Raw genomic sequence first — 23,664 nt, forward strand, 5'->3', positions numbered from 1 at the left:
GACCTCTTCCCTCACCCTCCCCCCGTCCTTCACATCTGGCCAGCGTGGCAAAAACCCAGGCAAGCACCTCACCCACCCAGTCCACGACCCAGTAGTTACCACACCCACTTGGGTGAGAAAGGATCCAGGGAACATGTCCTGAGGGTGAAGGAGCGTGCACCAGCTTCTGCCAGGGAGGGCAAGGAGCCTGCTCCAGCTGCTGCCAGGAAGGGCAAGGAGCCAGCACCAGCTGCTGCCAGGATGGGCAAGGAGCCAGCACCAGCTGCTGCCAGGAAGGGCAAAGAGCCAGCACCAGCTGCTGCCAGGAAGGGCAAGGAGCAACCCCAGCTGCTGCCAGGAAGGGCAAGGAGCCTGGGTCTGGGACTCTGTGGGAGCCCCACCACCAACCATGGTTGTGCAGCGTCCGTGGCTGCAGGAGATGGGCTGGAGCCACCCCCACCAGCAGCAGCAGCACCACTACCACCACTGAGCAGCCGTCACTGCCGGTGGATGGTATGTAGTACTGCCTCCATGGGCTGCTGTGCGGCCTGACCCCTGCAAATCCAGTGGGTATTACAATGTGACCTTGCAATCCCCAGGATCAAGAGCACAGGGCACAATTCCCCTCCAGAATTAGTGGGTAAGACACCCACCAACTCCAGACTCCAGAGGATCAAAAGCTCAGGGCACGATTCCCCCTCAGAACCAGTGGGTAAGACACCCACCAACCCCAGACTCCCCAGGATCAAGAGCACAGGGCACAATGCCCCCTCCAGAACCAGTGGGTAAGACACCTACCAACCCCAGACTCCCCAGGATCAAGAGCACAGGGCACTGTGTCCCCTCCAGAGGATGTGGGCCAGTCACTTACCTGAGAGACTGTGGCCTATCACTCCCCAGGACAGAGCAATATGTATGTTTCCCCCTCAAGAGCTTGTGGGCAAGTCACCCACTTGAGAGACTGTGGCCGTGCGCTCCCCAGGACCAAGCAAAGGGCATGTTGCCCCCTCCAGATCATGTGGGCAAGTCACCCACTTGAGAGACTGTGGCCTATCAATTCCCAGGACAGAGCACAGGGCATGTCCCCCCCTCCAGAATCAGTGGCCTTGTTCCATCTCCCGGCTGAGGCGTCTCCCTGTCCCCCATTGCCCTGTGGTGCCTGCCTATTTTCCAACTGATGCCCCTGCATTGTTCTCTCCGTGTTGATGCAGGTGACAAGTGGGGCCTTGGTCTTTGGCCTGTGGCCGACGCACACTGAGGACTGGGCAGTGTCCCTTGAACGGTACAATTGTACATATCTGTTACATTGCATATTTCTTATTTGTATTGTGTTGATCTTATTACACTCACGTTAGTAAATTCCTGTTGTCCTTGCATTATTCTTACGAAGTACGGGGTAAATATGTTCTAGTACTGCATCTGATCGTGTGTATGGTGTTGGTGGTGGGGGGGTGTTGTGCGTGTGTGTGTCACTCTCGCTTTCATCCCCCCTCCCTTGTGTGCTAGATGGCTGTACTCACCGTTGTCGTCTTTGCCGTTGTTGGTGTTAGTGGTGGAGAAGCATGTAGAAGAGCATGGGGAAGACATGCAGCTCGGGCTCCATGGCGGCATAGTTGTTCCCTGTGAGTTGTTCCAATGATGAGTCCCTTCCCTTCTGAGCTCAGTTTCTGCCAGGCTTTTGATGTCGTTGGTGCTGCCCCAGAAAAGGTGGCGGTTTCCAGGGTCTTAACATTGTGGGTGAAACATTGACTTCCACCTGGCTGTAGACAGCTACCGCCATTGTGCCTTATGTTTCTTCCCTGGCGGTTGGTGTTCTAAAGTGGCTATCTATTTGAGGTCTCACCACCACGGTCAAAATGTGGTGGTAATTACCGCCAGCCTGTTGGTGGTATTACTGCCACATTTACACCAACCACCAGGGTTGTAATGAGGGAAATATTCCTTGAAAATTGGTTTGAAAAACTTCGTACGCACTTCTAAAAACCACTGACAGTCCAAAAGTACACGTTGAGTGCTACATTTCTGTTGTTAGGCACATGTGCAGAGGACCTGGACATCCTTAAGAACAGCATTTGCTTTAGGGTCCCTATAACCTGGGTTTAACCTGATTCTAAACTGTAACACTGCGTCCCTTAATCTTTGGTTGGGTAGGGCCTCTATACAGGGGAAACTATTGGGATTCCTTCATCCACCTACCATAAACTGGGTGGAAATTTTACATTCCAGGTACTTCAGATCTACTTCTCTTGCCCTCTCCTTTACCATTATATGTAGAGTCTGCTTCGGAATTTGATCTCCGCACCACTGGTTACCAGATAAACCTAAGAGGACGCAAATCTTTTCTAATCGTCCTCTCAATTATGATGCCCTTTGTAACTCACTTATTATTATTTCTTTTTGCCACATTCTTGCGATCCTAGAGATTCCCTCATCTCTTATGCTTAACCAAAATTTCAACAAGGCTTGCAAACCCTGGTAGGTCCATGCTGTCATTTGACATTCTGCTCTCACAGCTTGTATCATGCTTGAGGGAGGTAATGATAGCATACACTTTACACATGTGCTTTCTTCTGTCTCCAAATTTACTTTCCCAGAGAATTTTAAAACTTCAACCCCATATTGAAATTGAGGACGTACCATATCGTTAAAAGCAGAGACAACCGGCTGAAGGGATGGTCCCCGATATTTACTGCTAAACTGTTTCAATCCCCAAACCGATGTTAGAGCTCTGTTCTTTAGAGCTTCAATATGATCTTTCCATCTCAGTTCTGAGTCAACCCACATGCCTAAACATTTATATTTTTTTACCTTCTCTACTTTTTCTTCTCCCAAAAAGTAGGTAAATACACTCTTCATTTTTCCTATTGACATTATTTTTGTTTTATCCATATTTACTGCCATTCTTTTCTTTTACAATAAGAATTAAACACATCCAATTTTCTTTGTAGCACTAGCTCCGTCATATCGATTATCACTAGATTGTCCACATATAGTAAGCAGCAAATATGTACCTCTTTCATTTTTGGGCATAAACCTTTAGCCTCCTTCAACAACCCTGGTAAGTCGGACAGAAATATAGTAAATAATAATGGAGCCAAAACACACCCTTATGGGGATCTTCTTTGAAAGTGAACCACTCGTGTCTAAAATTACTTGGGCCCAGTTTTGTCCATGCAGATCCTAAAGGAGAAATAATAAATATGAATCAAGCCCTAACTGTTTTAACATGTCCCATAGTAATTGTCTATCTACCAAGTCAAATGCAGCACTAAAGTCAACAAAACAGCAAAACAGACCTCGCATTTCAATTGATTGTTTTGCTAATGACCACAGGCTGAAACAGTGGTCGATTGTCGAGTAGCCTTCTTTTAAACCACCTTGCTCTACTGGTATCAAATCATTTTCCTCTGCCCATGATTTATTTAACCCCAGTAATAAGTTTGTAAATACCTTTTTGCCTATATCTAATAAACTTCTAAGGCAATAGTTTTTTTGCTTGTATAGAGTCATCCTTTTTATAAATCGGTCTTACAATGGCACCCTTCCAATTCTCAGGGAAACATCCATAATCAAAGATTTTATAAAACATAGCATGAAGGAATTTAGTTCACCACTCAATATTATTTTTTAATATTATTGCTGGAAGATGGTCTGGGCCCACAGTTTTGGTTAGTTTTAGTGCTACAACAATTTATTTTATCTTTTGTAGGGAAAAAGCTGATCACAGGTCCCTTCCTATCTTCCTAGTTACTCCATATTCTTCCTCTGCATCAGTTCCTTTATATACATTACACAGATGTGTATTCCAGTCCTATTCTCCAACTAAACACCACATGGTTCCTGTAGTTTTCCCCTCCCTTATCAACTGCCAAAAACCTCATATGTTCTGTGTTCTTATCACCTCAGTAATTGTCTCCTAATTCCTATTTTGTGTACAAAATCTTTATTCGACTTTCAACAAGTCATAAAAGACATAACAGTCACAAAAAGATCTCCAATTATGATACATACATTTCAATATACAATAAAAAGTCGAGTAAGTAAAATAATTAAAAAAAATGTAAAAAAACACACAACAATAAAACGGTCTAGTGTATCAATAAATAAAAAGAACCCTATCACAGTAGATTATATTTCGATCACCTCCCCCATAGATTTCCTTATCTTTAATACAGAACATAAAAAATTAGCTAAAGTTCTGCACATCTCTAAAGAAGATAGTGACTGGAGACAGGCGTAGGCTGTGCGACATTGGGGGAGATTGATTGACCTTAAAAGCGGAACAACTAGGCGCTTCCTCTGGTAGGCGTAAAAATTACAAAATGAAACCACATGGATTGTGGATTGAAGTGTTTTTGCATCGCAGGGGCATGGTTTTAACAAGGTGGACCAATTGTTCATAGTTGGGAATGAAACTAGGCGATGAAACGTGTCTAGCCTGAATCTAGTAAGAACATAACGGTGGTGAGGGAGTACCATATTTGCCAAGTACGGCTGCATGCCCTCAGCCGTCAAAATTATTTGGTTATGAATGACTGAGGTTATTTTTTTATTCCGCCCCCCAACGTATGTTTTCTAGATAGTTTAATGCCAGGTTACTCAGGTCCTTCCTAGAAATCGTCCGCAACGAGAGTGGGTTTTTGTAGTAGTCCTTATTGCCCAATTTTTCAAAGAAGGTCATAATGTATTTTAACCATGGTACCCTTGATGTGTATAATGACTTCATCCAGTCGGTCAGGATGGCCTTATTAAGACTGGTGTGTTCGAGGTCCAGACTTTATGCCATATTAGCAATGGCTGGATCTTTATCAAGTCTGCAATAAAGGGAACCCCGAGTTCCGAGTGTGTGATGTACGATGAAGTGCCTTTTGGTACCCTCAGCAGATGTCGTAGGAAATCATTTTCCACTGTCTGCACTAGATCGCAGTTTGTATAACCTCAAATTACTGCCCGTACGTAACAGCTGGAATATACTTAGCTTTATAGATCTTTACCATGTTAGGTGGTGTGATCCCCCCAAGCCTTTTGGAGAAGAGTCGTAGTGCCATCGTTGTTTTGATCAAGTGCACTCTCTTCGTCTTCCTGCAGTTGGCCCAGGAACCCAGCTTATCAAATGTTATGCCCAAATATGAAAAGGTTTGCGCGATTTCGACCTTGCTATCTACAATAGTGGTGTTATAAGTCTTGCTGCGCTTCCCTCCGCAGTTCATGATAAAAGTTTTGGAGCGGTGGACAGTAAGTCCCAGCTGTGTCATGTACAGGGAGTGCAGAATTATTAGGCAAATTAGTATTTTGACCACATCATCCTCTTTATGCATGTTGTCTTACTCCAAGCTGTATAGGCTCGAAAGCCTACTACCAATTAAGCATATTAGGTGATGTGCATCTCTGTAATGAGAAGGGGTGTGGTCTAATGACATCAACACCCTATATCAGGTGTGCATAATTATTAGGCAACTTCCTTTCCTTTGGCAAAATGGGTCAAAAGAAGGACTTGACAGGCTCAGAAAAGTCAAAAATAGTGAGATATCTTGCAGAGGGATGCAGCACTCTTAAAATTGCAAAGCTTCTGAAGCGTGATCATCGAACAATCAAGCGTTTCATTCAAAATAGACAACAGGGTCGCAAGAAGCGTGTGGAAAAACCAAGGCGCAAAATAACTGCCCATGAACTGAGAAAAGTCAAGCGTGCAGCTGCCACGATGCCACTTGCCACCAGTTTGGCCATATTTCAGAGCTGCAACATCACTGGAGTGCCCAAAAGCACAAGGTGTGCAATACTCAGAGACATGGCCAAGGTAAGAAAGGCTGAAAGACGACCACCACTGAACAAGACACACAAGCTGAAACGTCAAGACTGGGCCAAGAAATATCTCAAGACTGATTTTTCTAAGGTGTTATGGACTGATGAAATGAGAGTGAGTCTTGATGGGCCAGATGGATGGGCCCGTGGCTGGATTGGTAAAGGGCAGAGAGCTCCAGTCCGACTCAGACGCCAGCAAGGTGGAGGTGGAGTACTGGTTTGGGCTGGTATCATCAAAGATGAGCTTGTGGGGCCTTTTCGGGTTGAGGATGGAGTCAAGCTCAACTCCCAGTCCTACTGCCAGTTCCTGGAAGACACCTTCTTCAAGCAGTGGTACAGGAAGAAGTCTGCATCCTTCAAGAAAAACATGATTTTCATGCAGGACAATGCTCCATCACACGCGTCCAAGTACTCCACAGCGTGGCTGGCAAGAAAGGGTATAAAAGAAGGAAATCTAATGACATGGCCTCCTTGTTCACCTGATCTGAACCCCATTGAGAACCTGTGGTCCATCATCAAATGTGAGATTTACAAGGAGGGAAAACAGTACACCTCTCTGAACAGTGTCTGGGAGGCTGTGGTTGCTGCTGCACGCAATGTTGATGGTGAACAGATCAAAACACTGACAGAATCCATGGATGGCAGGCTTTTGAGTGTCCTTGCAAAGAAAGGTGGCTATATTGGTCACTGATTTGTTTTTGTTTTGTTTTTGAATGTCAGAAATGTATATTTGTGAATGTTGAGATGTTATATTGGTTTCACTGGTAATAATAAATAATTGAAATGGGTATATATTTTTTTTTGTTAAGTTGCCTAATAATTATGCACAGTAATAGTCACCTGCACACACAGATATCCCCCTAACATAGCTAAAACTAAAAACAAACTAAAAACTACTTCCAAATATATTCAGCTTTGATATTAATGAGTTTTTTGGGTTCATTGAGAACATGGTTGTTGTTCAATAATAAAATTAATCCTCAAAAATACAACTTGCCTAATAATTCTGCACTCCCCGTATGTAATGCAGGTTGTTACAAGTTTCTGGAGAGCTATTGGGGTCCTGGCCATTAATACTGTGTCGTCTGCGTAAAGTAATGCCGGAACAGGTCGATTATCTATTTGGGGTAGATCTTTACACCTAGTGAGCAATTCTTTGTCTAGGTTGTTTATATACATTGAAAACAGGACCGGAGCGCGAACGCAGCCTTGGCGCACTCCTCTGTGTAGACCAAAGGGGCGAGTACATTCCCCTTTTAGGCCATACCTCACTCTTGCTCTGCACCCTGTGTACATTTCGCGAATAAATTGAATTAAGGCCGGTTCCAACCCCATGCTTTTTAAAATATCCCACAATTTATCATGGATTACACAGTCGAAAGCTGATGATAAGTCAATAAAGGCCAGGTACAGATTGCCTGCTCTGATCTTAGTGTACTTTGCAATAATGAGACGTAAATTTAAACTTTGTTCCACTGTTCCGAATCCTTTCTGGAATCCATACTGGACCGGGGATAAAACGTTCTTTTCCTCTGCCCATGTTTGCAGCCTATTCAGAATTATTCTCCCTGCTAGTTTAGCTGTTGTGTCCAGCAGCGAGATTGGCCTGTAACAGGCTGGATTAAGGCGGTCACCCTTTTTATATATTGGGATTATGTTAGAGTCTCTCCAAGATGGTAGGGGTCCGCATGTGCAGATAGCCCTCAATGTCTGCGTCAGTACAGGCCCCCACAGCTCAATATTGGCCTTAAATATATCGATCGGAACGCCATCAGGGCCTGGCGCTTTCCCTGATTTGCTTTCTATTATAGCTTCCTCTACTTCCTTAAGGCTAAATTGGGGTGTTATAACTAGGCGCGGACCTTCCTGTGAATCATGGTCATGTGTATGGTCTAATATGTCACTCGTCAGTGAATATATATTAGAGAAATGTGCTACCCAGTTTTCTTCGGAGATGGCAATTTCCATCCTAGGAATGTCTCTATCCCCTAACACGGGGGAATTTATTGTCTGCCAGAAGAGTATATTATCTTTCTTACGACTTGCTATATGGAGGGTTTCCCACAAGTTTGTTTTTATAGTCAATTTCCTTTCCTTTATTGCTGTCTTATATTTCTGTCTGCGTTTACGTATGTCACTCAAGCACCTTTTTGGGGCGTTTAGGGCCTTTTTCAGTCTCTTATGTGCTTGGGTGCAGTTGTGGTCAAACCATCCGCACATCCTTTTTTTCCCTGCCTTACTGCTTTTAATAGTGAGGGCTTCTTTTATGGTTTGATTAATCATTGTAAACACACTTAGACATTGCCCTGGATGTGGGTTCTCTCTTAAACAGTCTGCGAAAGCCTGTTTACATTGGTGTATTACCTGTTTCAATAAAGACTTGGGGTCTGTCTGAGACCACTTCATAGTGTATCCGTTGCGTGGCACCAGTTCAATATCATCTACCAGTATAATACTATCTTCCCTAGCTGCTAAAAGGGGGGATAGTAGGAGATTCATGCTCTGGGGGTAGTGATCACTAATTGCGATGTCGTGCAAGGTATAGTTTGTAAGATAGTGAGCGAAGTGAGTAGACATTAGGACATAATCGATCACTGTATTTACGCCCCTTCCGTTATACGTTGGTTTAAACTGTGGTTCGTCCAAAAATAATTCATTTACAAAGGATAGGTTATAGGTTTGAGTCAATAAATTCATTTCATCTCCTTGAGTGTTGTGAGAGAAGTGGAGGCTTGCACCCATACCTTCTGAGTCCCAACCACATATCTTATCTGAAATTTCTTTACACGGATGGACGTTGAAAACACCGCCTCATATCAATAAGATCTATTTGGTTGTTTTTTCCGCATATTTTTTTTAAATCATTTTCCATTTCCACTAAAATGTTGGAGAAATCTCCTGGAGCGGCATTATTATAAAAATTAATAATGACTAAATGGGTCTTGTGATCCAGGTTACTCTCTATCAATTGGTAGTATGGACTTGTGAATTGCATCTCTAAATTCTGTAAGGATAATTTGTTGGAAATATATGTGCACAGTCCCCCTTTAGGTCTGCCATACCTTGACTGCTCGGCAGGAGTATGAAAGGTTTTATAGCCATTTAGATGGACGGGAGATAAAAGCCATGTCTCTTGTAAGCAAACACATGAATAGTCTTCTAAAAAATTGGCCCAAATCTCATTGCCTAGCTTATTAGCTAGGCCTGCAATGTTCCAGAATAGTAAGACTATTTCCGATTTCTGGTTAAGGTTCTGTTTAAAGTTACAATGCTGGTCGTTTGGGGAGTGAGGGGGGATATCGCTGTGGGTTGAGTTTAGTATATGTCTGGGATCATTGCCCTGCCTTAGATGAGGTAATCTCTCGTTCCTTACAGGAACCATAGTGTATGATATGCCTTCCTTATGTAGGTCTGTCCCTGATATATGAATTGTCTTGGCTACTCTTTCAGGGTGAGCTAACTGTTTCATATCGAGTCAATCTATATTTTCCAACATTGAAAGGGGGTAAAATCTGTTGCATGTTATAGATATTTCTGGACTGGATGAGGGTGCTACAGCTCGCTGTGGATAGATGGAGTTATTCCCCGCTGGTCTTTGATAGAAATAACCCAGGGGTAGTAGCGAGATTCCTTGTAGGGTAACTTGTCTGGCTCCTAAGTCATGAATAATTCTATTCACTAAATTCGGTGAGCCAAAAGAAAGGACCACACAATCTCCAGTTAGCGCTTTCATGCTGTTTCCTATCCATTTAATTCTTCTGACCATTTTTATGTCATCAAAAAGGGTCCTCACTGAACCAGGGCCCATTCGGGCCCGATCCAATTGAAGGCCTTGTTTCTCAAGGCCGTCCATGTTTCTCATTGTTGATCGTCTATCGGTGGGACATTAGCCAGGACCACGACATATGGTGTGGCCTCCGGGGGGAGATGTAGCAGGTCGCTAGGGAGGTAGATGGAATTCGGGGGTCTATTCCTGCTAGTTGTATTTCTCCCTGAATTTGAATAGGGATAGGTAGTCGCTGCCCAATGCATAGCACTACTTGCTGTCTTACGTAGTGTAGGATTTAGAACTTTGATATCTGGAGAAGGATTATGTGGTGTAATAGATGAAAAAGAGGGTTGGGTAGAATGATACAGCGAAGGAGGTATTGGTTGAGTTTGTAGTTCAGTCTGAGCATTAATGTTTCGGTGTGTACTGATTGGCCTGTTGTATGGGATAGGCTGTCTGTTGTTCTCACGTTCTGGGGACCGCGATGTACTTCTGGAGTCCTTGCTTCGAAAATGCGTGTCTTCCCGTTGTAAGGACTTTATTATTTCAAGACCTGCCTCAAGACTAGACTCCACCCCCTTTAGGCGCTCCAACATAGAGTCCAAGGTGGCTCCGATGGATGATTTCAATGAGTTCACTATCTCGTAGAGATTTATAAGGAGCGACCGAACAGTGTCTCCTGCTGAAGTTAAGGGCTTCTTCCGCGTTGATTTTTTTGGATATTTTTTAATTGGGGTAGTTATTAGGTCTATCACTGGCATTGTTTTTGCGGTCTTATCCACCAGGGCTATCTCTGGTTTTCTTGGTCGCTTGGCGACAGGGGATATTTCATCCGTGGAGTAGATTAGATTCGAAGAGTCTTTAACGCAGCCATTTGTAAGCCTTACTCTTGAATGTCCATCCCCATGTTCGCTGGATGGGGAGTTGTGTTGCGATGGTGCGGACCCTAATGATTCATGGGAACGCTCTTTAGATGATGACATTTTCCCTTCAACGATGGCGATTTGCTTATCTATCATTCCCATCGCCCCAGAGATATATTTTAATATAGATGAACTGTCTTTTAAATTTGTTGAGTTGTTTAGTTTTGAATGTTTTCTTTTACCCATGTTTTATGAAGTGTAATGTAATTTATTTAATGGCCGGTTACTCAAGGGGCTATATTTAAGTATATAAAATGATTTCCTTAACACAGGAGAAAGGGACTAGTCGCTAGAGGACCCGTTTGTGGTGCAAGATTAAAGAGGAGGGGCCCAGCGCGGCTTCTTCCCGTGGGTGACAGGCTAGGGGCGGGCTCTTACTTCGTAAAAATAGGCCTCACGGCCAGTCCAATCGGGGTGGCAAAAATTTAAAGGGCTCCTATCCCCTTGAAGAAACGCAGCGCGACAGGTGGAAGAAAGTATTTAAAAAGAAGGAGAGCAGGCAAAGCACCAACACAATACCTTCAGGCAGCCAAACACTTGTAAGGTGCCTAGTCCCGAAGTCCAGAAGGTTTTTTGGGGGAAATGTCAAAGGGTGGCCCTGCCTCTTCCTGGCAATGACGGGCAAGGACGGGCCTGCCCTTGGCTCGGGCTTTGCCCGGGCGCCGCCCGCGCGTGTCCCGCGCAGCGGGAGCGCCAACAGTATTTAAAGGGCTCCTGCCCCATGCTCAGGTCTCCAGGCAACGCGCTTCCCGCGACGGCGGGAGCGCGAACACTATTTAAAGGGCTCCTGCCCCACACTCAGGTCTCCAGGCAACTCGCTTCCCGCGACGGTGGGAGCGCAAACAGTATTTAAAGGGCTCCTGCCCCACGCTCAGGTCTCCAGGCAACGCGCTTCCCGCGACGGCGGGAGCGCGAGCAGTATTTAAAGGGCTCCTGCCCCACGCTCAGGTCTCCAGGCAACACGCTTCCCCTAAATTCCTATCTATATATACCCATTTCTTCTGTCTTATAATTGTTTTATAAATTCACTTTGCTTGACAAAGGTTCTCTTTTATATCTTTTATATCAGTAGATGTTTTTTTCTAATATTCCCTTTCTAATTTCCACACCTTCCGCTTCTGTTCAATTCATTAAGTGCTTTCAAACTACTTTCTGTAATTCGGGTAGTTGCCCTACAAGGGCACTCTACCTGAACTATCAGTGCTTTTTATCATTATTTTTGGCTTTATTTGCTGACCGGATTGTAAACCGTAAGGGCCAATGATAGCTGCCCTATATATATGCCCAACTCTGAAGTCCAATACTTCTCCAAAATGACAAGTATTTATAAAGGCATAGTCAATAGGGCATGCCTGATTGCCTCTACGAAAGGTCTGTTTTGCCAGGCGACCTGTATTCATATGTCCATTTATACAAAACATACCTAGGGATCCTAGAGTTCTTACTAGGGACAAGCCTCGGGCAGAACATTCTACATTTGAAAAGATGCTATATGGAATTTGTGCAGCTACAAGCAGCTCCTTATGCAATTTATCACTGCTATTGGGGTCAAGTCTATGATTAAAATCTCCCAGCATTAAAATCAAGTGTCCTGCTTTACCTTTGCATATTGCCTCCAAGTCTTCCTCAAACAAACCCCACTGGATGTCATAATCATGCATATTCCCTGGTTGTATGTAGACATTAATTATAATAAGCTGTTTGGATCCTCCAATTATATTGTAAAGATTTAACTGACCTGCCAGTAACCAGTGACATTTAGAACCGTATTTATACTTTTTTTGCGCCGCATTTGCGTCGTTTTTTGACGCAAAAACGGCGCAAACTTGCAAAATACCATTGTATTTTGTAGGTTTGCGCCGTTTTGCGTCAAAAAGCAGAGCAAATGCGGCGCTAAAAAAAGTATAAATACGGGCCTTAGTTTTTACCTCTGTAAGCCTGTTCTCTATTCTAGTTGAGGCTAAAGTTATTAGGCCCCCTGACGGACGGCCTGAGCCTTGCTGAGTTGCTCCCCTAAAGAGCCTCATAAAACCATCTACTGGTTCGGGTTCGTCACACAACCAGGTTTCCTGGAAACACATTATATCACATTTTTCCAGCTCTCCCTTAAATAAATCTTCTTTTAATTGTTTTTTATAGCCTCCTAAATTCCAGGAAAAAGTCCGATGGCTGTGTGAAGAGCTTAATTCCTAGTCCACATCACTCAATTCCCCCGCTGTAATTATCATGGGAGTTTACAAGGGGCTCAAAGCAGTTCCTCAACTGTGGGTCATTATGCTCAGTTTCTATTGTTACACTTAATCTGCCCTTATTTCCATCCACACACGTTCTTTGTTTTTATTATGTGCCAAGTTACACTGCACTTGATTTGGGAGCAGGCCTGCATGGCATCTAAGGGCTCTACTATTTCTTTCCTCTACCTCTGGCTCGCTTAATTGCACCTTAGTTGCAACGGGAAGTTACCCTTTGAAATGCTAGAAGTAGTGCAAACATAAGCTCTGTTTATTTTGGATGGTGCCATCATTGTCTTTGCTAAACTGTTGGTATACATAACAAATTACAACCAGTATTCACAAAACTTATATTTTCTGCTTTTTCATTGTTTATCTTGTGCATGGGAGAAGAGCATGATTTGGAGAAATATGCTTTAACCAAAACGATTATGAAACACTGTATTTTCTTTAATAATTTCTGGATATGCGTACCTGATGTTTAGTTAAATTAATTGGAGAAGCGGTACATAAGAAATGAAAAAAGTAGTTAAAAAACATATTCACAGGCTAGTAATGTCTGAAGGAAAATATTTTAAAGTCAGAGTACTTTTATGGAAATATTGAATACGATCAACCTGACCAGGAAACACAAAGAAAAACAATGTATTTATATGTGAAAATAAATATAGTTAATGCATGAATATGTTCACAATTCAACTGCAAGAAAATCCACCACAAATTTATGATGACTGCAGTGGCGTTTTTTTCTTGAGGGTGGGGGTGCATTACCCCTCTACCTGCTGTGAGCTGCACACGCAAAAATAAAATGGCAATAAAAAGCTTTCATCGCCATTTTATTTTTATGGTGCAGCATACACCAGCCCACTTTTATGCTGAGAGTGTTCTTGGTTGCCGATTGGCAGCAGCGGACTGGAGCAGGGCTCACAGGACGCTCCAAAGTGTGCATGTCTCTTTGGCTGGCTGTTTTGTATACATTATAGCTTACCACTCAGCTGTCTTAAGACATTGGGATGAAGACCCAGAACAGGCCTCCAGGCCCTGAAGGAGCATCCATCCAGGCATCCCTATCCAACAGGTGCTTGTCTCATGCTGGTTAATAGCATGACAGCAGTGTCTGGATTGGTTAGGGCAGCTCTTCCAGCATCAGCGAAGAAGAACAAGAAAAGGGACGCACAGCATGCGGGTAAGTGCCATTTTATTAATTTAAATGTGTAGTGCATTTGTCTGTAATACGTATATGTGTGTAATGCATGTGTGTGTGTAATTCATGTAAGTGTAGTGGCTGTGTTTATTTTGTACTTAGTCTTATGGTTTGGGCTTTTGGAGGGGTGGTTTACTATGGGGTTTTGGGTGGGTTTTCTTTGGGAAGTGGTGGAGCACTTCACTTCACTTGCCCCACCATTTTCAAAGGGTACCAGCCGCCGCTGGAAGACTGGTTTGGAAACCAGTGGCAATTATGCAGATGTACAGAAAATATCAGAAAAAATATTCTCTGTAGGTTTTTGTTCGTAACATAGGTTTATGACATCATAGAGCGTTTTCAACTGGCATCAGCAGGCATCATTGTGCCAATGAGTAAAATATAAAGTTAAACATAGCAGCATTAATAGTATTTGCAAACGCAAATCTGCATTGTTCATTGCAAACAATAACAACAACTTCTACAAAGACTTCTACAACCTATACACAGGTGCTAAATTGACATATGTATGATACAAAAATAGGTGTATTCATTTTTTAAATGTAATACATTTTTTTACTCTCCCTATATTTTCCACAAGGTCATTTATAGGAAAACCATTAAAATGTTTCCAGTACCTTACCATAGAAGATCACTGGCACAGTAACGGAGAATCCCATAAGGTAGATAATAGGGAATAGTTTTTAGGGCGAGAGAAAGACGATCCAAAGAGAGAGAGCCAGCGGTAGAGAAAGACAGAGTGAGCGAGAAGAAGAATTAAACCATAGGAGAGAAAGACAAAGAAGGAAAGAGTCAGAAAGGGAGCACAAGAGAGAGACAGAAAGGAAAGATAAACGGGAAGAGGCAGTCATAAACAAATGTAGAAAACGATAGCTAGCAAAACACACGGATAGATGGGAAGGGAAACTGACAAAGGAAGCAAGAACACGATGAGAGTGACACAGACAGAGATTCTTAGACAGAAAGAGACACAAAAAAAGAGAGCTAGAGATATACAAAGAGAGACAGAGAGAGAGTGAGTGAAAAAGATAGATCTACTCAGAGAAAGACATGGACATACCGAAAGAAAGACATGGAGAGAGACTCAACAAAAGAGAGAGAGAGGGGTACAGAGAGAGAACATAAGAGAGAAAAAGAGAGATACATTGTAAGAGAGACACATACACACAAAGAGTGAGGCAGACAAAAGTTAGTCAGACAGAAAGAGGCAGGAGAAACACAGAGGCAGATAGAGACAGTTAAAGGAGAGCAGAAGTGAGAGAGCAAAAGAGGAAAAGTTAGAGGGAGAGACAGAGAAAGACTGAAAGAGAGAAAGAAAGAGTTAAGAGATAGAGACATTTAGAAAGAGATACACAGGGAATGGGAGCATGAGACTGAGAGTGTAAAAGAAAACACAGACAGTGAGAGAGCGACACAAATAGATTGAAGAAAAAGGAAAGAAAGGACAGTAGGACATACATATAAGGTGAGATATCTCTTCTGAGAGAGTAAGAGAGATGCAGGGAGAAAGAGACGATTAAAGAGAAAGTGGAAGAAAAAAGTAAAAGGTGGAAAGAGATTCAAGGAGAACAAGAAAGAAAAACAGAGGGAAAGAGGGAAAGTAAGACAGAGACAGACATTGAAGGAGAGAGAGTGAGAGGAAGAGAAAGATGAAGAAAGATTTTGATGAAAGACACAGGAAAAAGAGAGAGAGAAAGCCACAAACAGGAAGTGGCATATAGTCGTAAATGTAGAAAAGCATGGTGAGTGTAATTGGCTCTGTGGGTCCTTTAGGCGTATCACGGGACCTACGGGACATCAACAAATAAAAATAAAAATGAAAACATGTGTGGGATTGCCTACTCAGGGAGCTCTACTCAAAAATAAAGCCACATATTGTAGAAATAAACAGGAACAACCTCCCTGGAGACCATTTGAATTATTATTTGACAGTTGACAGAGGCACCTGGAAAAAAAAACTTTAATCCAGGTCCATCAAGGCATCTAGAAAAACTGGGGTGATGTGAACCAGCCATTAACCAGCACTGGTCCTATCTTTACATCAACACCCCTAGATGAGGATGTAATTGTGGTGCCAGCAACAATCTCATCAGCACCACTGTTAACTAGGCCCAGAAAGGATCAGTTGTATGACAGTTTTTTACCCTTGCCCAGGCCTTAAGTAGACCAGGGGCATATTTATGAGCCCCTAGCACCACCGAAGCAGAGTTGGATGCTGCATTGTGTGGGGGCAGAAACTGCCCCTTCAGGTGTGAGTGACCACTCTTCCCCTCCCTCCTAGCACAAATGGCTCATCAGGATATGAAGGCTACACCCTAGGTCCCCTTGTGTCACTGTCTAGATAGAAGTGCAAACAGCCAAACTGTCAAGAAGACCCAGACAGGGAATCTACAAACAGGCAGAGTCACAGAATGATTTAAGCAAAAAAATGCCTACTTTCTAAAAGTGGCATTTTCAAACACACAATCTCAAAACCAGCTTCACTAAAATATATATTTTTTAATTGTGAATTCAGAGACCCCAAACTCCACATGTCTATCTGCTCCCAAAGAGAATCTATGCTTTAATCATATTTAAAGGAAGTCCCCATGTTAACCTATTAGAGCGATAGGCCTTGCAACAGTGAAAACTGAATTTGGCAGAATTTCACTGTCAGGACATATAAAACACATTAGTATATGTCCTCTGTTAAACACACAGTGCACCCTGCTGTTATGCAATTAATTGTGTTTGACCACTGACTTTGTGTTTCACCACTGCACACATTACATTTTGTATTTAGGTAAGCTGCTATTGGCTTTAACATGGCATTAGATATTACATTTTGCCTATTGGCTTTATCGTGAAGTTCGACATTGCAGTGGAGACATTGCAGATGAGCTGTGTTTTTCCATATGGTAGACAAAGTTGTGTTTTACGTATTGTGTTCTCACCGAGCCCTAGCATGATAAGAGAGCTTATATTTTGTGTTTTCCTCTCTAAACAGCCTTGAGAAGGAGTGAGGTTTAGGAGATCTGGCCAATCTCCAATGGCTTGTTTTCTTCCCAACTCTGCATGTTTTGACTATTAGAGGAAAGGTCCTGCTAGCAGGCTTTTTCATTATAAGGGGTGTCCTGGGGCAGCAGCGGGGGGAATTTTCCAAGACTTCAGTCAGGAGCAGACGTCAGTTGCCTGACCTCCCGATTGGGTGGAAAATCTCTTTCTCGCAGTTGAACAGGAGTCTTCAACTTGCAGGCATGAGAAAGATGACGAGCAGTGATAGGCCCTACGGTGATGAATTTGGACTTTTATTCTTTGCTTTGAAGTTATGGTATAATATAATCACATGTATTTGCTGTGTACATTGGAATTGAGAAGTACTTTGATATATTTTTCCTTTCATTGCTGTGCCTACTTTTAAATGTGTGCTTCCAACCTACTAATCTTGTCTCTCAGGAACCTCGTGGTGAGGTAATAATCAATGTCTTCTTTAAACTAAGAAGAGCATTCCAGAGAAATTTTGTCAGCTCGGTCATAAGATAAGGAAAGCAAAACACCTGCCCATGGGGCTACCTAGGGACTACCTTAGGGGTGTCTTACATGTAAGAAAAAGGAAGGTTTAGGCCTGACAAGTGGGTACACTTGCCAAGCCGAATTGGCAGTTTAAAACTGCACACACAAACACAGCAGTAGCAGGTCTGAGCTATGTTTACAAGGCTACTAATGTGGGTTGCACAACCAGTGCTGCAGACCCACTAGTAGCATTTGATTTACAGGCCATGGGCATATCTAGTACACTGTACTAGGGACTTACCAGTTTATCAAATATGCCAATCATGGAAATCCATACATTTTAGTACTGGATAGCAGTGGTAAAGTGCCCACAGTAACAAAAACAGCAAAACAGAGTCCAGCACACATCAACAACCTGGAAACAGAGGCAAAAAGTTAGGGAAGACCACGCAAGGATACCAAGTCTAACATGTGTCCCCCCAAGCAGAAAGTGGGGAGCAGCTACCTAAACTCATTTGAGTTCTCATCACTACGGCGAAAGATCTGGACAGACCATCAGCAATGGCGTGTTCTGTGCCAGGGCAGTGTTCTATAGTAAAGTCCATCCCCTGTAGGGAAATGGATCACCTCAACAGTTTTGGATTCTCTCCCCTCATTTGCATTAACCATCTGAGGGGCCTGTGGTTGGTCTGAATCCGTAAGTGAGTCCCAAACAAGAAGTTTCTTATCTTCTTCAGCGTTCAGACCACAGCAAAAGCTTCCCGCTCTATGGCACTCCACCTACGTTCCCTGTGAAGTAACCTCCGGCTAATGAAGGCTACAGGTTGATCTGGACCCTCTTCATTAAAATGTGAAAGTACTGCTCCTATACCATGCTCTGAGGCATCTGAAGCTGCATTCTGCCAAATGCCAGAAATGATTGTTTATATGTGGGAAGTTGTTCCTTGCTGCACATAAACAATCATTTGAAAATGATGCTTTGGCACTTCTGTGTGTGCTTCAGCACACACAGAAGTGCTAAATCGCCAGTAGTGATTGTTTATGTCCAGGAAGGGTCACCTTCCCCCACATAAACAATCACACCCCTCAACGCAGACATCCTTGCATGATAGTGCAAGGAGGCCTGCATTCCCGCTGGCAGCTAAATTTAGCACCAGCGCAGGGGACAACACAGGGGTGCACCTTATTCAATTAAATACTACGCATCCCTGCATTGTGAAAATGATGGAGCGCTGTGCTGGCAATTTTGTCGCAGCGTCAAGCTCCTTCATTTTCCTATAAATATGGACCTCGGTGTTTGAAATGTTACACACACATTGTTCAATCAAGATCATCACCTCTTCTTTAATGTAGAAGGACCTAAAGTCAGTGCAACTCAACAAAATTACCCAGGCTGTGTTTGAGAGAGAACATCGAGGAGGCAAAGAATAAGTCTAGACAGCACCTACTGATGTACGAAAACACCAACAAGAGTGTGAAGACTACAATATGCAGTACTGCACAACATACTTCAATGAATGTCACTAGGTGGTCTCTTCACGTGAGACTAACAGGAGACAGTTCACCAAACTGATGGAGGCACACTTCAGAGACCATCATAAAACTGTGTTAATGTTTAAATTGATATTATAGTTAGATGACAAAGTCACACAAGAAGTGATCTTTAAATAATGGGAAAAAACTCAGTAATTCACCAATTATAGTTCTACTAGCTAATTATAACCTGTGCCCCCATCATGCACTGCTTATGGCCATACATATTACATCTCATGAAATGTTAAATGACAGCTCACAGTCTTGATTTATATGTGATTATTATAAATAGTGGTGTGGTCCATGTTAGACTTGGTTAAAACAATAATAACAGCTTCTTTGAAAGAACAACCAACTGTTGCATCGATTACAGTTATGAAACATGGAGAGTGAAACACAAAAATATTTGTTTTTTTATTTTAAAAAAAATCAATTGAAATACCATCAGAAGCATACACTGTCCCTGAGTTTTATATACATATACTTATATATATATATTGCATCTAAGTTCATAGGATTTTAATAATTTCTCATGGATTTGTAAAATAGTGAGCAATTTGAATTCCAAAAGGAATTGTTCAATTACTTTTTTAACAGTTGCTGGTTTCTTGTACAGCTTGGAGTAAACTGACAAATTCTTTGACCCTGTCATTAACTGATGGCAATAGTTTCCTATAAGTGCTTCAAAGCGTGTGAACCTGATTGTTATCGTATTCATACTTAAATAAATAACTATGAGGTGTTTAGAAACATTTATATTCAAATCATATTTAACTTATTCGTTAAAGACAGAAATTCCAACTCCTTTATTATTTAATATATTTATCAGTATAAATGTTTTTGTAATTGAAATGTGTATTTATTGTCATCAGGGAAAATGAAAAATGTTTCAAATTTTGCTATAGTATTCTCTAGCAGGACAGTTAAAAATAACATATAATATATTTTCGTGTGCCAATTTTGAAATGTACTCAACATAATTTTTAGTATTTATACTAAATATAATATATATTTTTAGTATTTTAGAAACATATTTGATTATGCCTTCTAGAAAACTGTATATCTTATTATCATTCAGGCAATATCAGTATTCATCCTCCATTTTGTTACAGAAGAGACAGAGGGCCAGATTTACTAAATTCACATGCAATGCAGTGCAGCAGGCAAAAAATAAATGCACAAGAGAGAGCACAAGAGCGCCATATTTACCTAGATAGGGCACTTTCTTCTCCTCTACCTAGCATTGCTGCAGACGTCTGCTGCAGAGTGCCATGCAAACATGTTTGTGCCATAGTGCAAGGGGTTCTGAGGGAGTCTGGAATAGGTTTTGCACTGGAAGGATACCCTACCAGTACAAAATACTATGCTTAGGCGACCTTTTACCTCTTATGTGTGCTGTACAGTGCAGTACACGTGCAAAGATGGAAAAGAACAGAGAAATAAAAGCATTTCTCCTTGATAGCACCTATTTGAAATGGGCATTATTTTTTGACTTAACAACCTGTCTACTTTTGTTCATAAATAGGGTTTTGCGTCAAAAACCATGGATGGTTGCATAGAAAAATTCATGAACCACCCACTGAATGCCCCTTGGTGCTAGGTAATGGAAAGCAGTGCTAGGCGTTGCTTTGCCTTACTTGCAAGTGACTTTAAGTAAATTGTAAAAAAAAGATTTTATGTTGATTTGCGTCGCTTTTGGGATGCAAACACGGCATAAAAGCTTGGTGAATACACCCCAAAATCTTCCAGAATGGGAGAAAAATAAATTAGTGTATGGTCACAAATAACAATGTGTACAAATTTAAGCTCAGTAATTGTGTGCCACACATGGCAAGAAGAAAGAAAATCATCAATGGTGGACTATATAGAACGTGCCTGTGAGATAAAAAGAGAATTCTTGAACGGTCACTATGGTGAATTAGGAACTGAAGTTATAGTTTTAGAAACAGTTCAGCGGAAATCAATTTTCCTTTCCTTTAGCTGAAAAAAGTTGCCAATCCATCCTTATCCATCCTTTCATCAGAGAGGATCGAGTTGCATTGTCAACACGAGTTTCTTGAAGAAAACAGATCTGTTTAATGTCTATTTAAGTAATTGTCAGGCTCTAAATATGATGGCTTAATTCTTTAAAATTCAAAGAAAAAAATTCTGTAATGTATTTGTCAGTCATGAAGTTAAGGTTATAAAATGAGAACAGGAATTGATTTAAGTGGAACCAAAAGGACCTACATAAAATAAGGTAGTCGATAAAAACATTAAAAATACAAGCAATAAAAACAATACAAGAAATAAGCAAAACATTCCTAATATGAACCGCACAAAAAGGAGTGTGAAGGAGGTATAAAGGTCAGCTTTTTAAATGGTAGAAAAATAGTTAGAATAAGGCATTATTCTAAGGTCGTCATGATTCTGAAAGTCCACCAGAACAGGAGCTTGCTGTGATAAATATCTAATGAAATCATCAGGCGAGGTGAAAGATTTTGGAAAGTTGTTTTTACATGAATTATAAGAATAATTTTACGTGTAACTGTAAAAGAATATGTCACTTCAAAGTCATTATATGTACAGTGAGCAAAGCGAACCCAAGGCTGTGAGAGAAACAGGTTGGACCACCCCTTCTCCTATGATGTGATATCATGTTGCTACCTTCTCACAGTGACACAAGAAACATACAGCATCAACTTGGCCTCAGCGAAACTTGAGATCACTGTGCAGCATTTTCACATTCAGGGCTTCAAAAGACACACCGGATCTGGGTTTTATAATAAAAATGTGTGGACCAGGAACATCAAATAAATTGCCAAAAATCTTTGGAAGAGATAATCGATAAGCAGGTGAGATGGAGCTCACATTGTGGCAGCCATCTTACTTTGTTCACACTTCCAGACTCCACCTAACCATAACAGTCTGTGCATGTTTTTTTGTAATGAGAGTGATTGATCTTATAGTTACTTGTGTAGTACAGTCCAATATTGCAATAAGGGGTTCTGGTGACATTATGGCCCTCATTACAACCCTGGCGGTCGGTGGTAAAACGGAAGTAAAACCGCCAACAGGCCGGCAGTAAAAAAAATGGAATTATGACCATGGCGGAAACCTCCAACATAGACAGCCACTTTAACACTCCGACCGCCAAGGCGGTACAAACAAACAGCATGATGGTCACCATCAACAGACAGGCGGAAGACAATGTACCGCCCACACTATTATGACAGGCCAATCCGCCACCTTTTCCTCTGCGGATTCAATGCAAACAAAAACACAGCGGAAACAGGACATGGAAGGGAAAACACTCACCTTTACACACCCCACGAGGAACCAGGACGCCAGGGAGCCTGAACTCCAAATACTCCCTGCGGTAGTCTTCCTGCTCCTCTACCAGGAGCACGACCGACGGCGGCGACGACCACGGTGAGTACTGCACCTACAACACAGGGGAGAGGGGAGGGAAAAGAGAGTGACACACACACACGCAACACCCCACCCCACCCTGACCCACAACAACACACACACCAATAAATGCAGAAACATTACATTCACACCCCCCCTTCCGGAAGAACGCAAGGACAAAAGGAATTGATTGTAAACGCTGTAATCAATAAACATCCATAAGTCCAAAATTTATATACACTATAAACAAATATGTACACCAAGAATTCAAGTCCAGGTACTGCACCTCTATAGTCCGTGGACCACTGGGCCCAAAATGCATGGGCGAGGCCCACACAAGATAGTCAATTGAAACGGAGAGACACTGCAGGGGCATCAGATCGAAATAAAACAGGCCCCTCAGGGGGAAGGGAAGGGGGGCACCTCAGCCGGATGAGTGCACGACGCCACCTCCACGAGGGGGCTCGATGCCCATTGATGTTTCCTGGGGAGTGCAAAGCCACAGTCTCTCAAGTCTCTCCAGTGGGTGGGTTGCCCACTGCTTTATCCTGGGGAGTAAAAAAACCACAGTCTCTCAAGTCTCTCCAATGGGTGGGTTGCCCACTGCTTTATCCTGGGGAGTGCAAAGCAGCAGTCTCTCAAGTCTTTACAGTGGGTGGGTTGCCCACTGCTTTATCCTGGGGAGTGCAAAGCCACAGTCTCTCAAGTCTCTCCAGTGGGTCGTTTGCCCACTGCTTTATCCTGGGGAGTGCAAAGCCACAGTCTCTCAAGTCTCTCCAGTGGGTGGGTTGCCCACTGCTTTATCCTGGGGAGTGTAAAGCCACAGTCTCTCAAGTCTTTACAGTGGGTGGTTTGCCCATTGCTTTATCCTGGGGAGTGCAAAGCCACAGTCTCTCAAGTCTCTCCAGTGGGTGGTTTGCCCGCTGATTTATCCTGGGGAGTGCAAAGCCACAGTCTCTCAAGTCTCTCCAGTGGGTGGGTTGCCTACTGATTGGTCCTGGGGAGTGCAAAGCCACAGTCTCTCAAGTGGATAACAGTCTCCACTGGTTCTGGAGGGGGCTTTGTGCCCAGAGTGCTTCATCCTGCCAAGGATAGAGGTAGTGGATGAGATTCTCCACTGGTTCAGGAGGGAGCTTTGTGCTCAGAGTGCTTCATCCTGCCAAGGACAGAGGTAGTGGATGCCTTTCTCCACTGGTTCTGGAGGGGGCTTTGTGCCCAGAGTGCTTCATCCTGCCAAGGACAGAGGTAGTGGATGAGATTCTCCACTGGTTCTGGAGGGGGCTTTGTGCCCAGAGTTCTTCATGCTGCCAAGGACAGAGGTAGTGGATGTGACAGTCCACT

This window comes from Pleurodeles waltl, chromosome 11 (assembly GCF_031143425.1).
Source record: "Pleurodeles waltl isolate 20211129_DDA chromosome 11, aPleWal1.hap1.20221129, whole genome shotgun sequence".
Lineage (NCBI taxonomy): Eukaryota > Metazoa > Chordata > Amphibia > Caudata > Salamandridae > Pleurodeles > Pleurodeles waltl.